At 34.3% G+C, this 17106-nt stretch overlaps 1 pseudogene; it reads right to left on the bottom strand.

Annotated features, from left to right (window-relative positions):
* Positions 1-16580, bottom strand: part of LOC118548262 (protein MEMO1 pseudogene) — a 53802-nt pseudogene extending 37222 nt beyond the window's left edge.
* Positions 16581-17106: the final 526 nt, after the last annotated feature.

Consider the following 17106-nt stretch of genomic DNA (forward strand, 5'->3'; position numbering starts at 1 on the left):
ACATGGGTCTGGGATCCCACTGGTCCCCAAGTGAGATGGAATTTGATCAATCTTCATTTGAAGCAGGAAGGTTTTCTCTCTGAATATCCATTTAAACCAGATTCAGGCATGTTGGTTTCTGCTAAAGGCTGGACATACCGTACTCAAATTCCTAGCCTTTCTGCAGCTAAAACTATGTGACACAGTCTGGCTAATGAGAATCAGAAGTAACTGAGCAAGACTTGACTCCTGAAAAAATCTGAAAAATTCTTGTTAAGAAAATATTTGACCTTATCTTTTGCCCTCCTTTCCTCTTCTTGTCTGAGTGTAGATGCAGTGCCCAGAAGTACAGCACTCTGATCTGCTATCTTCTGAACTTGTCATTACATAAAAAAACATGAGAAAACGACTCTTACATGTCATTTCACCAGTTTGGTAGGGTTTTCCCTACTCATGATTCACATAACTGAACAGATAGATGATACAGCTCATTTCAGTCCCTACTTTGAGCAGTAATCATTGATTCCAAGCACCTTGGAATAATATGGGTATTTCCTTTTTCCCATTTCATAGTTACCCCACTTTCAGGACAGAAATTCCATTTAAAAAGGCTAGGAGAAAAATTTACCATATAGACTATGCTATTATTGCAAGTCTTTCTCTTACTATATTGAAGGGACTCTCAGTCTTGAACTAACCTAGATCTAGCATTAGCAAGAAACTGTAACTCTATTGTTATGGTGTTAATGTTACATCTCTGTTAGCAGTCTTAGAATGTATTTGCTTATACAAAGCACATAGACCTTGACTGGCTCTGTATTTATTTGGACCTATAAATTTCATGCTTAATAATAATTTCAATAATCTCTATAACCATTCTATTACCACTGTGTGATAATTACTTTGCTGTGTGTTACAGTAAGCATGCCCACTTCTGGTCTGCTGGTTAAATAGCACAACTTGGCCTCTGCCAGTGCAGAATGCCTTCATTCTTTTTGAAATTAAGGAGCCCATTTTAATATCAGTAACTTTTACCAGTATACTTATCTTCCAAAAATTATCCACTACAACACTTATCAAAGATTTAGAAACCTTCAATATCTGATGTCTTTTTCAGTATTATAGTGAAAGGTTATCTTCAGGTTTACTACTGGTACCAATTTCAGCATAAATTAGTACTCTTAGTTTCAAAATAACAGTATATTTCACATAATAAATTTACATTTTTTTCCCTCCATCAACCTTTAGATTCCTTTATCTTTAGTATAAAAAAGGAATGGCTTGCATCTCAAACCTGCTTAATCTAGTCTACTATGAAGTATATATTTCAGTAAAACAATTGAGCAAGTTAAAACTACTTCCATGTACTCAACTAGCATATTGAGTCCAAACTTTCTGGTAAATACATTTATATCAGTAAATTCAGTCAGATATAACAATGTTTCTCACCCTTTGTCGAGCACCCTTGGAATCCATTCTAACACATTTTATCTAAGGCTTAACTCATGTCAATTAGCAACATACTGAATTTTGCTTTGTGCCTAAATCTTTTCATCCCAGAGTCTATAATCAAGGATAACCTGCAAGGAGGCATGGAGAATACTGGATTGCTCTTGTGGGGCAGAACTTCTTAATTGTATACCACCACATTCATATTCATTCTCCTTCTCCACATTATTCTCAGAACTCACTTTTGAGATGAACAACCATGTGAACTAAGTAAAATAGCACCTTTCCCAACCCCCTTTGCACCTGGGCTTGTCATCTGATCAAATCCTGCCAATTAGAGGCATAAAGAATGGCCTTTCTAAGAAGTTCCTTAAAGAAAGAAGGGTTCACTCTTCGTCATCCTTCTTCCTCTCCTGCTGACTAGAATTAGATAGGACAATGTGACAGTACACTAAAGATGGGGCATAGAAAGGAAGCTGCAGCCTGGGATGCTAGCCTGGGACTTGAAGGACATATTCCAAGTTCTGGATTACTTATGAAAGGGAAAACAATTCTATTTTGTTTTAAACCACTGTTAATATTTTTCCTGATAATGTAGCTAGACTTAATCCTGTTCCACTTTTCAAGGTAAATGTTTTGGTAGGGCTGTTAAAAAGTCTTCAAGCAAGACTGGAACAACTACATTTGCCAGGAGGCCAGGAGGTAGTTCTGCTGGTAAAGGAGGCTCAGTCAGACTGGAGGTTGCTTACTACTCAAAGCTAATGCTTTTCAATTGGAATGCTATGGACATCTTAGATGAGACAATTCTTCTCTGTGCAGGGTTTCTCCACATTTTTAGGGCATTTAAAATCACTATACCTAAGTGATAAGTATCAGTAGCATCCCGAGTAAAAGTACCTCCACATGCTTATGGAAGCCTTTGAGCTGTAACACTTCCAGTCGAAAACCACTACTTTAAACCATGTATATCTTTCCATGAGTCCTAATTCCAATTCTTGGTGCCCTATTCATTTTTAACATTTACATAAGAGATTTGGCAAAGTTGCAATTCAGCTGATGCTGTAAATTGTCAAGCCATAGGGTTGTATGTTAACTTTTTTTTTTTTCACTTTCAGCTCTGTGGCTGCAAATGATAAGAAATTCATTTAGCACAGTCACTGAAAATTCCTGATTTTCTGACTCTGCCCTGAATAAAAATTTAGAACTTTGAATTTTATTTTTCTAGGTTTCTAGTGCAATTAGAAGCCATTGGTCCATCTCATAGCCTCATGCTCATCATATTATCTTATAGAAATGGACATTGGGTTCTTCAAAGTCTTGTCATCAATGGAAACTTAATGCCAGATGACCATAGTTGATAATAAATGAGTTATTCGTTGGGCCAGAGTCTGTTATAAATTTATAGTATAAATTATAATCTTACTACCTCAGAACTGACCAAACCAGAAAAGTAACCCAGATGTATTCCTTTAAAGTATCAGTTGTCTGCAACTAAAACTAGTATCCACTTCTGAATCCATCAGTGTTCTTAGTGTTGCAACAAATAGAATTCACTCAAGCTTGTTTTCAATAAAAAGCGACTGAGAATCAATCTCAGAGACTATGGAGAGAGGAACAATTCCCCAGTTATACCACAGGGGTTGTTCCAGCAAACAAACCATGGAGGCAGCTCAGCACAGCACAGACAGAATGCCAAATCTATACTATCACCATTCCCAATGATAGATTACACCAGGTACCCACTTTCAACTGACTCCTGAGTTGAGATCTTACATGGGTGTCTAATAAGATGATTGTTACATTATGATAACATGCTTCTTCAGAATTGTCATATCCTTCTTTCAAGCTTGTGTCTGGGGTGGTTATGGCAGGCTTTTACCATTCTTCATCTTCATAATCTTTGCCAGTTAGACAGTGATACTGTTTATTTTCATGTTTTAACAGCTTTATCATCTTTTTAAAAATAGGTAATACTTTGATTCTTATGTAAGTTGAAAAATTTTCATACATCAATGTCTCATTTATATAATTTCTTTGTGGGTTTTATGCTTTTCTACTGGCACAGAAATAGACACATAGATCAATGGAACAGAATAGAAAGCCCAGAAATAAACCCACAACTATATGGTCAATTAATCTCTAACATAGCGGGAAAGAATACCAATGGGAAAAAGACAGTCTCTTCGACAAATGGTGTTGGGAAAACTAGACAGCAACATGTAAAAGAATGAAACTGGACCACTTTCTTACACCATACACAAAAATAAATTCAAAATGGATGAAAGACCTAAATGTGAGACTTGAAACTACCAAAATCCTAGAGGAGAACATAGGCAGCAACCTCTTTGATATCGGTCGTAGCAATTTTTTTCTACATATATCTCCTGAGGCAAGGGAAAGAAAAGCCAAAAAAGCTTCTGCACAGTGAAGGAAACAAGCAATAAAAACTAAAAAGCAACCTACAGAATGGGAGAAGATATTTGTAAATGGCATATCTGATAAAGGGTTAATATCTAAAATATAAAAAGAGCTTATCAAACTCAACACCTAAAAAACAAATAATCCAGTTAAGAAATGGGCAGAAGACATGAACAGACATTTTTTTCAAGGAAGACATCCAGATGGCTAACAGACACATGAAAAGATGCTCAACATCATTTCACTTTTAGGGAAATACAAGTCAAAACTACAATGAGATATTATCACCTCATACCTATCATAATGGCTAAAACTAACAACACAAGAAACAACAGGTGTTGGCAAGGATGTGGAGAAAAAGAAATATTCATGCAGTTTTGGGAATGCAAACTGGTGCAGCCACTCTGGAAAACAGTGTGGAGATTCCTCAAAAAGTTAAAATTAGATACCTTGATCCAGCAATTGCACCACTGGGTATTTGCCCAAAGAATACAAAAACATTAATTCAAAGGGATACTTGCACCCCTATGTTTATAGCAGCATTATTTACAATAGTCAAGATATGGAAGCAGCCCATGTCCTTTGATTGATAAAGGGATAAAGAAGATGTGGTATATATCCATACAATGGAGTATTATTCAGCCATAAAAAAAGAATGAAATCTTGCTGTTTGTAATGACATGGATGGAGCTAGACAGGATAATGCCAAGTGAAATAAGTCAATCAGAGAAAGACAAATACTATATGATTTCACTCATATGTGGAATTTAAGAAACAAAACAAAGGAACAAAGGGAAAGAGAGAGAGAGACATATCAAGAAACAGACTCTTAATTATAAAGAACAAACTGATGATTACCAGAGGGGAGGAGCACGGGAAGATGGGTAAATAGGTGATGGAAATTAAGGAATGCACTTGTCCTGATGAGCCCATGGTGATGTGTGGAAGTGTTGAAATTCTTAATCAATATGTTCATGTAATAAATTAAAATGATATATTTTATTCTATTATCACTTTTTCCAAGGCCCATATTATTGTCATGGATAATTCCTTTAATGTGCTCTTGAATTTTATTTCTTAAGAATTTAGAATTCTTGAGGCACCTAGGTGGCTCAGGTTGGGCATCTGACTCTTGGTTTTGGCTCAGGTCATGATCTCAGGGTCATGAGTTTGAGCCCTACATTGGGGCTCTGTCTCAGTGGGGAGTCTGCTTGGGATTCTCTCTCTCCCTCTCCCTCAGCTTGCTCTCTTTCCCTCTCAAATAAATAAGTAAATCTTAAAAAAAAATTAAAAACCAACAAAAAAAGAATTTAGAATTCTTGTGTTAAAGTCTCTTTTTTTTAAGATTGTATTTATTTATTTGACAGAGAGAGTGAGAGAGCACAAGCAAGGGGAACAACAGAGGCAGAGGGAGAAGTAGACTCCCCACCCAGCCTGATGCGGGGCTCAATCGCAGTACTCTGGGATCATGACCTGACCCAAAGGCAGACACTTAACCAACTGAGCCACCTAGGAGCCCCAGATTCTTGTGTTAAAGTCTAAAATGAACTTGGTCTCTGGAGTTGCTTGGTATGATGTTTTTACCCCATTTGATATCAGGGATCTGTTTCTTTGTAACTTGATTTGGGTGCCTTCCATCTCTTTTATGCTCTGGAGCAGTTAATGATTTATTTATTCAACATTTTATCAATTCTAAGGGCATGTGATTCAGACATCTTTTGTAAAGATAATTTTTTGCACATTTTTCATTTTTTACCCATTATCACTATTGTCAATTTTGATAATGGAATTTTTAAGAGACAAACAAGTAAGAATTTAAGTATTTATTAGTAGAGAGGAATAATTCTCAAATTTTAATATTAATAAAATATACTTGATAGAAATTAGATTCCTGGCTCATTCTCTAAATATTCTGGTCCAGTAACTCTGATAGGCCTAAACATCTGCATCTTCAAGTAATATTCCAGAAGTCCTAAACTGCAGAGTTAAGAATCATGCCTTGAGAAATACTGGCATAAATTTCACCTCATATGCTCTTTTAAATGCTATCCTTATATTGCTTATTTCATCATTTATCTCATTCCTAATTTTGTTTTCTTGGGTTTCTCTTTTATCTTATTTAGAATTGGCAGTGGTTATCACTCATTTTTTAAAAGTACAATCTCTTAAAAAAAGTACAATCTCTTGTATTCATTTTTTATTTGTACTCTCTCTGTACTTTTAATCTACTGATTTCCTCTGGGATTTCTATTATTTCCTCCTTTATTTAAATTTCTTATTTTTCTCAGTTATTGAGTTGCATATTCAGTTAACTTTTTATTTCCATTTAAAATAAAAATACTGAAGGTCTTCATTTTGAGTATGCTGTTTTCATCTCCCATGAGATCTAACATAGTATCTTAATTTTAGTTATTTTGTAAAAGTCTGGAGTCATAATTTTGAGTTTTATTTAGTATAGTAGCATTTAAGATATTTTATTTCTAAACTTTAACGGTTATGTTTTCTTAACCCTCTGCAATTGGTTTCTGGTTTATTGCATCATGGGGATATATTATCGTTCATGTGATTTTTTTTTTTTTTAAGAGAAAGAGAGAGAGTGTGTGCAGGGTGGGGAGGGGCATAGGGAGAGGGAAAGAGAGAATCTTAAGCAAGCCCCACACCCAGCGAGGAGCTGAACTCAGGGCCTGAACTCAAGAACCTGAGACCTGAGCTGAAATCAGGAGTCACATGCTTAACCAACTGAGCTACCCAGGATAAAAAATATCATGTGATATTTTTTAGAAAGTTGCTAATGTTGCTCCAGTGGCCTAATGTGCCGCTCACTCTTTTTAGATTGTGGCTACTTGAAAAGTTTTAGTTTTGTAAAATACAAATTTCCAAGTTTACTATATTTTTTTCCAAGTTTACCATATTATTTGTATTCTTTATGTCTTTCTTATATGCATATTATGCCAAAGGTTTATTGAGGTACAGTTAAATCTCTCAGTTTCTATTAATATTTTTTGCTTTCTAAGAGTTTTTACTGTACATAATTTGATGCATTTTTATTTGGTATGTAAAGTTCCTTAAATGTTATATGATGAGTTCTACCTTTGTATGGTATACAATCACTCTAAAATCTATTCAACTATTGAACTTATTTTCTCTTGAATTCTACTTTTTCTAAAATAGTATTCCTACTTTTGCTTTCTTTATGTTGAAATGCATTTGATAAATCTCTATCATTTCGTTTTTTTAACATTTACTTATTTTATTGTAGTTGTGTCTCTTATAAGCAAGAGAGTTGTAAATAGAACTTAGTTTATTAAAACTATCTATTACCTTAGTTTTTTTATTTTTAAAAAGTCTTAACCTATATTATTTTAATTAAATTATTTTTATTTACTTCATTATGTAGAATAAAAGTTGTTAGACCTTTATGTTCCTATTCCCTTCTCTTGGTTTTTGATAATATATAATAGTCTGCTTTTTTAAAAATCCCAAATTACCACTATTAAATCATTATTTTTTACATTGCATATCTTACAGTGGGCATGTGTTATCTTCTGAAGCACTGCTCACCTATTTAAGGGCAACCGCTTATTTTTGGCAACTGCTTCTTTCTACACTTGAACCATGTCTTCCTGAGAGAGAGGCCATTTGTGGAGCTTTGTCTAGGTGGCTGAAATTAATTTGCACAGCAACTGGTTCCTGACCAAAGCTAGGCTAACCTGTGCCCTTCCTCAGAAAATTTTGAGCTAGAACTGTGTCAAACAAAAGATAATGTTAAATTACCTGGTGGCACAAAAATGTGAATCATAAACTATGGGAAGTGCAAAGTCCTATGTTTCCAGACATTAGATCTACCTTTGGGATGATGCCAGTCTAAAAGAAGAAATATGATAAGCAAAGAGAATCAGAGACAGATGGAAAGGTGGATTGTTGGTCTTTGAATCCCAAGCTCCTTGTTCCCGAGCACCAGCTGTTTCTTTGACTTTCCTGTGGTTGTGCTGGCCATGCAGTCAATTCCCTAGACTGAACAGGAAAAGATGGCTTCTGATGGGGGCCAGCAGAGGTTGAATAGCTCTCTAAATTCTTAAAAAAAAAAAAAAAATGAAGGCTAACCTGTTGGTTAAAAGCTTATATGGCTAAACCCACTAATAAGAAGCAAAATAAAAAGACATTTTCTACTTTCCATTAAATAAGCACAGTTTTCTGTTTCTAATAACATAGGGCACTCTGGCCAAAAGTGGGCTTTTCAATTTGTTCCACTGGCTGCATAGAGGAAATATTTTCTAGGTTCTTGAGAAATAGTGATTACTAGCCAAAGTATTTTTGTTGTTACCTTCCTTTGATTTTTACCTTTCTATATAGGTAGCATATATTAAAGCTAGTTTGAAAGAGGGGGCAAATGGGAGTATGTAGTTAGGCAAAGGGTATGCAGTTTAATTACTTCTCCATTCTTTGCATTGTGTAAAGAATCATTCAAATGAATTTTCATCATTTTACTTCTTAAAAAGCTAATAGATTGAAGAGGTTTAATTTGTATTTGAAAACAAACTGAGAAAATTGATTGGGTGAAAAAATTTGTCCGTCTCTTAATTGTGTTGAAAACATTTCTGAAAATAAGCCAGAGCATCTTTGACCTTAAAGAAATCCTACTAGAAGTGCCAGGGTACTTTTATTTGAAAGGTGACCTTTTCCAAAGTTGATCCATTGTAGTTCATCACCATTTGATTTAAATGGTTCAGCTTCACTAATTAGAGCAAAGTTTAACATGTGTCATTTAAATTCAGAGAACTGTGCCGTATTTTGAAAAACTTGAAGCACTGATTGATATAGATCTGAGTTCTATTATTAACTGCTTTTATAATAGCTGTAGCTTATTAAGAAAAACAAAGAATAAGGAAAAATTGTATCCACTTCATTGCAGTGTAGTAAATAAGGGGTACTATCTCTAAAAACAAGAGGTGACAATTAAGTTATTTGGGCAACTTTGATAATTAATTTTCAGAATTATGCAGTTCTCGAACACTGCTATAAGTCTAATAGCTTAGTAAAGTATTAGAGAAAATTCATATATATGTAATTTTTGCTTATTTTTCTGTGATTCTGAAAAGCAAAGATACAAGCTATAGAAAGGTTAAATTATAAGGCCACTACAATTGTTAGAATCTGGTTGGTAAAACAGTTTCTTTCACCGTTTTAGCTCTCTTGTAGTTATTCTGAACTGAGTGTCCTTAACTTGTGTTTACTCATTTAGTATTTGAATTTGAAAGGGAAGAAATGTATATTTTCACTAATCTCTAATTGAAAGTTAGGTTGTTTTCTTTATAATTGAGACAACATATTTTGATATTAGCAGTAGCTGTGATTTTGTTACCAACTGAAATTATATTTTTCTGTAACATAAAACTGAAAATACTGTTACACTTATAACTACTTCAAAATTATACTAGACTACCCACTAGATCTTGCAATATTGTGCAATAATGCAGCACATATATTACTATACTAAATTTATTTTCTAATATTTTAATGCCTGCATCTCAACTAGTTTTACTTATAATTCTATGTATTTTATGCACCTAAAACATTATAAGAAGTGATACAGGAACATGTTAAGGAAGCAAAGGTTGCAACTCAAGAAAAATTTAAAAAGTAAGGAAAGAAAACAATATGATCATGTACTATTTTCCAGGACCTTTTTCATCAGTTTTAGAGTATTTCATAAAAAGGGGACTAAATTAAGGTTTTAAAAAGAAAAACATATATTGAGGGAAAACACATTTTCTGGTTTGCCTGGGATAATCTTAGGATGATTATTAAAGCATTCCTTTTCACTCTCAAAAGTGTCTTGGGTTGGTAATAAATGATACTAGTATGCTACATATTATGCATTTAAACTCACAAGAAAGAAGGTTTAGCACTGATTTAGTTTGGAGGATTAAAAATAGAATGCCAGTTTTTCTTTAATTTTTTTCTTTTCCATGTTCTACACTTCTTTCTTTTTCTTTACCTTTTTTTTCTTTTTTTCCCCCCTTTCTTTTTCTTTCTTTCTTTCTTTTTTTTTTTTTTCTTAAAGAGAGAGAGAGGGCATGAGCAGGTAAGGGGAGGGGCACAGGGAGAGGGAGAGAGAGAATCCTAAGCAGGCTTCACACTGAGCACTGAGCCTGATATGGGGCTGGATCTCACCACCCTGAGATCCTGACCTGAGCTAAAACCAAGAGTCTGACACATAACCCACCGACCCATCCAAGCACCTCAGGTTCTTATATTTCTTAAATGCAAAGAGAAAACCAAATGGAAAGCTTTGAAAATTTATCACATTTGACATTCAAAATAGGAAATCTCAGTAAAGTTCTATGTTAAATTAAAAGCTCTCTAAAATAGAGTAAGAATACAATAGTCCTACCGTATCCTCGGTTTTGCCTCCTGCGGCTTCTGTTTCCTGCTAATTTCAGACTCCCTCGGGTTTCAGTTTCCCGCCTTTTCAGTTTCCCGCGTTTCAGTCTCCCCATGTCAAACGGAGGTCCAGACGCGGATGATTCTTCTCCTGAGGTACTGTCAGAAAGTCAACAGTAGCCTAACACCGGCTAAGTGACAATGTTTATATCATTTACCTTACCACATCTCATCCCGTAGGCATTTTATCATGCACATCATCAAAAGAAGGGTAAGTACAGTATAATAGGATATTTTGAGAGAGACCACATTCACATAATCTTTATTCCAGTGTATTGTTATAATTGTTCTATTTTATTAGTTATTATTGCAATCCTTACTGTGCCTAATTTATAAATTAAGTTTTATCGTAGTTATGTATGTAATGGAAAAAGAAAAGTATATATAAGATTCGATACTCTCTGTGGTTTCAGGCAGCCACCGGGGTCCTGGAATGTATTCCCCAGGGCTGAGGGGTGACTATTGTATTCACTGATTTCGTCTGTCCTGCCTGCATCTGTAGTTTATTTATTTATTTTTTTTAAAGATTTTATGTATTTATTTGACAGAGAGAGAGAGGGAGCACAAGCAGGGGAAGTGGCAGGCAAAGGGAGAGGGAGAAGCAGGCTCAGCGCCGAGCAGGGAGCCCAGGGTGGGGCTCGACCCCAGGACACCGGGATCACGGCCTGAGCCGTAGGCAGACACTTAACTGATTGAGCCACCCAGTGGCCCCCATGCATCTGTAGTTTAAAATAATCCACACAACAGCCATAATCTAAAATCTAGAATAATCATTAAGAGGCCATAGAAATAGGTTATAGTCCGCTGTCATATTGGGGTATTACTCAAACATCTGAGCAGCAGACACTGACTCCTTAGCATGGATTTGCCGGGCATGGCCAGCAATCCCTGCACCGACGGATGAAAGATGACTCTAGACTGCCGTGAAAGAGAGGAGAAGGCAACGGGGTCAACGCTCAGAGAAGACCCTTTGCCCTTCTTTGCTCCCACTTTTATTGGTCCTTCAGGATAATCACAAATCCTTATCACTGTTTCTCAAGCACGTGATGTGTGACAAGGGTTCTTACTGGAACGAGGAGGATCTGTTTACCGGAAAGATATGATATGCTAATCAGCATTGTCAACGAGTTCTGCTAAACATAGCCTAAGGGACAATGCAGACATCTCTTAGATCCCAGGCGGCTGTTTGCTCTAGGAAAGCTTGGGGAAGGCAACTCCCCGCAGCATTCCTATGGCAGAGTGCTCACACACGCCTCGGCATTCCAAAGGTCCACGCCCTTCTCCGAAACCGAAACCTTCCCTTGCCCCCAGCGGCTGCCATGTGACATTTTAGCAAGCCAGGGATTATGGCTGATTTCATGCTCTACGTTAACCCCAACAGAGATTCACTTAAGACCGAATAAGAAACAGGGACTCCTAGGTGGTTCAGTTGGTTAAGGGTCTGCCTTCTTCTCAGGTCACGATCCGGGGTTCTGGGATCAAGTCCCCCCATCAAGCTAATCCTGATCAGCCAGGAGCCTGCTTTTCTCTCTCCCTCTGCTTCTCCCTCTCCCACCCTTCCCACCCCACATGCTCGCTCTCCCTCTCTCTCTGAAATAAATAAATAAAATCTTTAAAAAAAAAAAAAAGAATGAACAAGAAACAAGTCCTTAGAAAAATATGAAAATATGAATATTATATATGAAGAAAGCAAAGTTTCAGTGTAGAGGTACAGAATAGGGTAGCAAGAGTTCACAACGTAAGATGTGTCAAATCTTTTCAAAAATGAATCTGGAGCACGTGGGTGGCTCAGTCACTAAACGTCTGCCTTTGGTTCTGGTGATCCCAGGGTCCTGCGATGGAGCCCAGCGTAGGGCTCCCTGCTCGGCGGGAAGGCTGCTTCTCCCTGTCCCTCTGCCCCTCCCCCCACTCATTTTCTCTCTCTCTCTCTCTATCAAATAAATAAATAAAATATTTAAAAATAAATAAATAAATAAGTCCCAATAAAACCATTTTATAATATAACAATTTTATCATAATTATGGATTAATAGGAAATTTCCATGAAAAGTAAAATAAGCAATTTAAGCAACAATGGTACCATTTATTGTCAGGAAAAAGCGTACAATGACAGAGATTGGCTAGAATTGACACGAAAGTGGACCACCTTGGTGTGGTTTTTTTTGCTAACCATTACTTTGTCCCACTCTATGCTTGCAGGAAGAGAATTTACATGTACAAGTATACTGGCTGGCTGATCATTCCGGAAGTGAGTATTCACTTTTTACAGGTAAATCATGGAAGCAACTTTTCTTTTACATATTCTTTTGTTGCCTTAAAGTACTTTTTTTTGTTCTCACAGTTTTGCTTTGATCAAGAAAGGATTATTCTTGTTTTGTTCTTGTCTTCCTTCTTATTTGCTATGTGTCAGCAAAAATGTTTTCTCTGTGGGGTTGTTCCCTACATCTATTTCCATGGAGATACCAAAACTTCCAAGTGAAAATCCATATACAATAATTGCTTTAAAATGGGATAATGCTATTGCAAAGAATAAAATTCTCTTTGTATGTGATTTAAAACAATTCTAAAATAGAAAATAACATTATGTTATGAAACAGTTTTGAAGCAGAGTTGACTTTTTAAAATAAATTGTGTAAAAAAAATAAAGCAAAAGTGTATGCTAAAAAATCAAAAAGCAGCCACAGCAAGGTGTAAATAAAATATTCTATAAAAAGTAATCTGGAATATTTTGATGGGATATTGAAGAAGGCAGTAAAAATATGCCTTTGAGTGACACTAGTGGTAAAGCAGTTGAATTTTTATTTTGTTTTATACTCTGTATTCAAATAATTAAGCCCTTGACAAACAAGGGAAGACAAAAGAATTAAAATACACATGAACAGAATAAATTTTAAATACACACACACACCCTCAAATGTGTCTCAAAATATTTGTACCAAGCCAATATACAGCTTTCCTTTTAAATGCAAGTGAAAAAAATTTACCTCGAAAAATTAATTCAGCAACTAGAGAAAATAGTTTTTCTTTTAAAAAAAAAAAACAAAGAAAGGAAAAAGTCTGGGGTAAGAAGGTTTTTCCAATGAGTTCTTTAAAAATTTTGAAGTGAAAGATATTCCTTATGAAATGCAAACTCATCTAGAATATGAAGATAACAGGAAGATGTACAAAATATTCTACAAAATTAACATAAAGCAGATACCGGAGCTCAAAACAAATGAAAACTATAGAACAATCTCTTACGAAGACTGACAAATCTTATATAATGTGCAAGCAAATTAAATCTAGCTGCACATTTTAGAAATAATTATAATGCAAAATCTCAACATGTTAATAAAGACATATTTCATTATCATTCTCAAAATAAATAAATAGTTATTTGATAAAATTTTACATGCATAGATGCTAAAAATTACTAATGCAAGAATGGGATAGATAGACACACACATATACATATGTATATTCTTTTATATACATGCATATTCTTATATGTAATCCGACTATATATGTATAATATAAATACACATTCACACATAAAAACTATACATACACGTGGTATAAATAAAGTGCGTGACTATATAAAGTGAAAATATGAAAAATTGTTCTCAAACTTACTGAAGACATCTTGACAAACTGTAGAAACATGTAGGTGGGATTTCAATGAAAGTCAATGTAACTGATGATTCTATAAAATTTTTGAGAATTGGGTAGGTGATTTTTAAAGATCATCTGGGAAAAAATATGGGTAGGAGGAGTTAAGACAATTCTGAGAAAAAGATTGAGGAGATAGATGTTTTCTTTTGACATTAATATATTATTATAGAGAAATAATAATTAAAATGATATAGTATTTCTGAACAAATAGACAAAATAGTGGAACAGGCTAAAAAGTCTTCAAATATACTTGTATTATAAATCTAACATTTAAATGGAAGGATCCATCAATGACTGGATCTGGGCAATTCTTTAATTATTTTAGAAAATTATCTGAGGCTTTACACCAAAATATTGTTTAAATGGATAAAATATTTAAGTGCAAAAAGTGAAACCATAAGAAAGTAGAGGTAAGTATAATTAATTTTTGATCTAATTTTCTCAACCTAACAGCCATGAAAATTAATTAATAAAAATTGACAGCTAAAACTTTAAAATACTTTCTTCAGGATGTTATAAAAATTGATGAAAAGAAATTAAAAATCTAAAAAATTTATACAGCATACATGATAACTATTAATATCTTTAATATATAAAGAGCTATTCTTATAATTAATAAGAAAATGACAAAAACCTGATCAAAATTGTAAAAAGCAATTCATAAGGGAAGAAATAAAAATCCCTAAATTTTGACATTAGAATAACTAGTTTCAAACATACAAATTAAAACAGTTTGTACTTTTCAACAATTAAATTAGAAAACAAATTAAAATACCTATTTTTGGCATGGTTGTACTGAAAATGGAACTGTAATACCTTGCTATTGGAATGTAAACTGCTAGAACCTTTCTGGTAAGAAATATGGTACGCAGTTTCAAAAACATAAAATTGTCCACTTTCTTTCTGAGTACTTTGAATCTTATTCTAATAATAAAAAATAAACATAAAATAATGTAACAGGATCTGTACTCTAGCATTATTTATCATAATACAGATCAGCAACAAGATAAATGACCAATAATAACAGTTCAGTAAATTATAGTGTATCCATACAATGAACTAAAAGGTACATATTCTAGATCAAGGAAGAATTCATGCTATAATGTAAAAATTTTTATATACATGTATACATATCATACATAAAATCTTTCAAAAATGTATACATGCAAATATATATCCAAAATATATATACACATATATTTATATTTATAAGGAACCAGAAGTTTACCTAACTAGAGTATTACCAATGCACTATGAATGGTATAATTAAAATTTTTTCTTGTTAAAAATGATCTCTTTCAGAATTGTCTTACATTAATGTCTTATTTCTATAATCTGAAAATGTTATATATGTTTTTAAAGCAGAAGTATGATGTTTATTTTTTATTCTTCTGGCTACTGTCGTGTTTCTAATATGGCTTTATTTTCTCAAAAAAGCATCTACCACATGATGGTTAGGGGATAGAATGTACCTGTAATGAGTAATATCTTTCTATCACTTTGCTAAAATTCTCTATTTAGTTGACCCAATGACTTTCTGATGGGAAATCAAATGATTTTGAAATGATGTTTAGCTATGAATAAAAGAAAATATAAATTTGTTCAGTACATGAAATTCAGATTTAAATAACAAATTTCCTCTTCTACATATTATTAGGGAGTTCTCTATCTTCAGTCTCCCTGAGGGTTGAAAATACTGTAAATTAACATTTTATTCAAGGAAAAATTCAATTGGAGAAATTGAAGGCTTCCATCAGTAAAGTTGGAGGGAATACAAACTAGGCTCTCTTAAGATATAATTCTAATTGAGTATATTTCTAAGCTTGGAAAATTAGTTTATTAGAAATACCCTTTTTCTGGATAACTGTGGTTGATTCAGTATAATTTAAAGATTTTCTGTTTTCAGATGTGTGTATACCTCAAAATATACATTTTAAATTTCACTTTAAACAAAAGTTGGGCTATCTGCCTTCACACTGCAGTGGTGCTTACCACGAAATGCTATAGAATAGTAATTTCTGCTTCTGCTTAACATAACACTGAATTGCAGCTGTGTCTTCATATTCTGTGATCTGATTATTGAAGGTTCATATGGTATGTCAGGTAGCTCTTGGGCTTATAAATTCCATCCAACTTGAACTTCACAGTTGAGAGCTTTTAAATTGTATTTTCAGCATATTTGATACTTCATAACAGATAAATTTTTTGTCACTATACGTATGTGTGTATGCATGTGTGCATGTGGGTATGGTTTTGACAAAGGAAGAAACTCAGCTTGAAACATGTAAAGTTTCTATATCTAGTTACAAAACCAAGGCAAATATCAAATGATTCTAAAATGAGTTTATGTAATGTAAAAAAATTATAACAAAACTATACTGAGGCTTAGTACGAATGGCAAAACTTGCTTTTTCAAAAGAATATTGGGAGCTCACAAAATCTGTGGGATAGTCAGGAAGTCAAGCTCTCAGTCGAGAACAACACTCACATTTTTCGGTCATACCATTCTTCTGGCAACTCCTTTGTTAATTTGGTATTGATCACGGGCACTATAGTTTGAGATGCTGGCATGAGGCAAGGCCACTGGTATGCCACCACAGCTGATTTACTATCATGCTTGCTTGCTAGATTAGATTCCATATGGCAGCTCCTTTTTCCTTCACTCTCTGCCTAGAAAGCCTCCTGAGAATGTGCCTCATCAGAGAAGAGTATGTCCCATGCTTGCACCTTACTTGCAGGGGACTTTAGGAAGGTTGGTTTCTGGGTTTTATGTTAGGAATGCAAGAATCTAACATAGAAGATATCCTGAACAAGAGAGAGGTGTTCAAAAGTTGTTGGGAAATATAAGAAAAATGTTTACTAGAGTCAGTTCTTTACCTGTCCAATTCAAAATATTCCCTCCCTCTCACAGGCTTGAACACAATGTATGTACTCCAAATAATGCAGCTACTACTTATACCAAGAAAATTTTGCTTTCCTTTGTCTCCAAAGGTAACTAACAAGTGTTTTAGCAGTCAATGCAACCTGCTTCAAGTCCAGATTTTCATAGTATTTTTATTCTTTCTTGAGTTTTAGCTTTTTGATATTCTGTAAACTATGAACTAAATTGTTAAAGCTAACCCCCACCAATAACACTCTATGTGTAAAAAGAACAGGGAAAGGAGAG

This window comes from Halichoerus grypus, chromosome 9 (assembly GCF_964656455.1).
Source record: "Halichoerus grypus chromosome 9, mHalGry1.hap1.1, whole genome shotgun sequence".
In the NCBI taxonomy this organism is placed as follows: Eukaryota; Metazoa; Chordata; class Mammalia; order Carnivora; family Phocidae; genus Halichoerus; species Halichoerus grypus.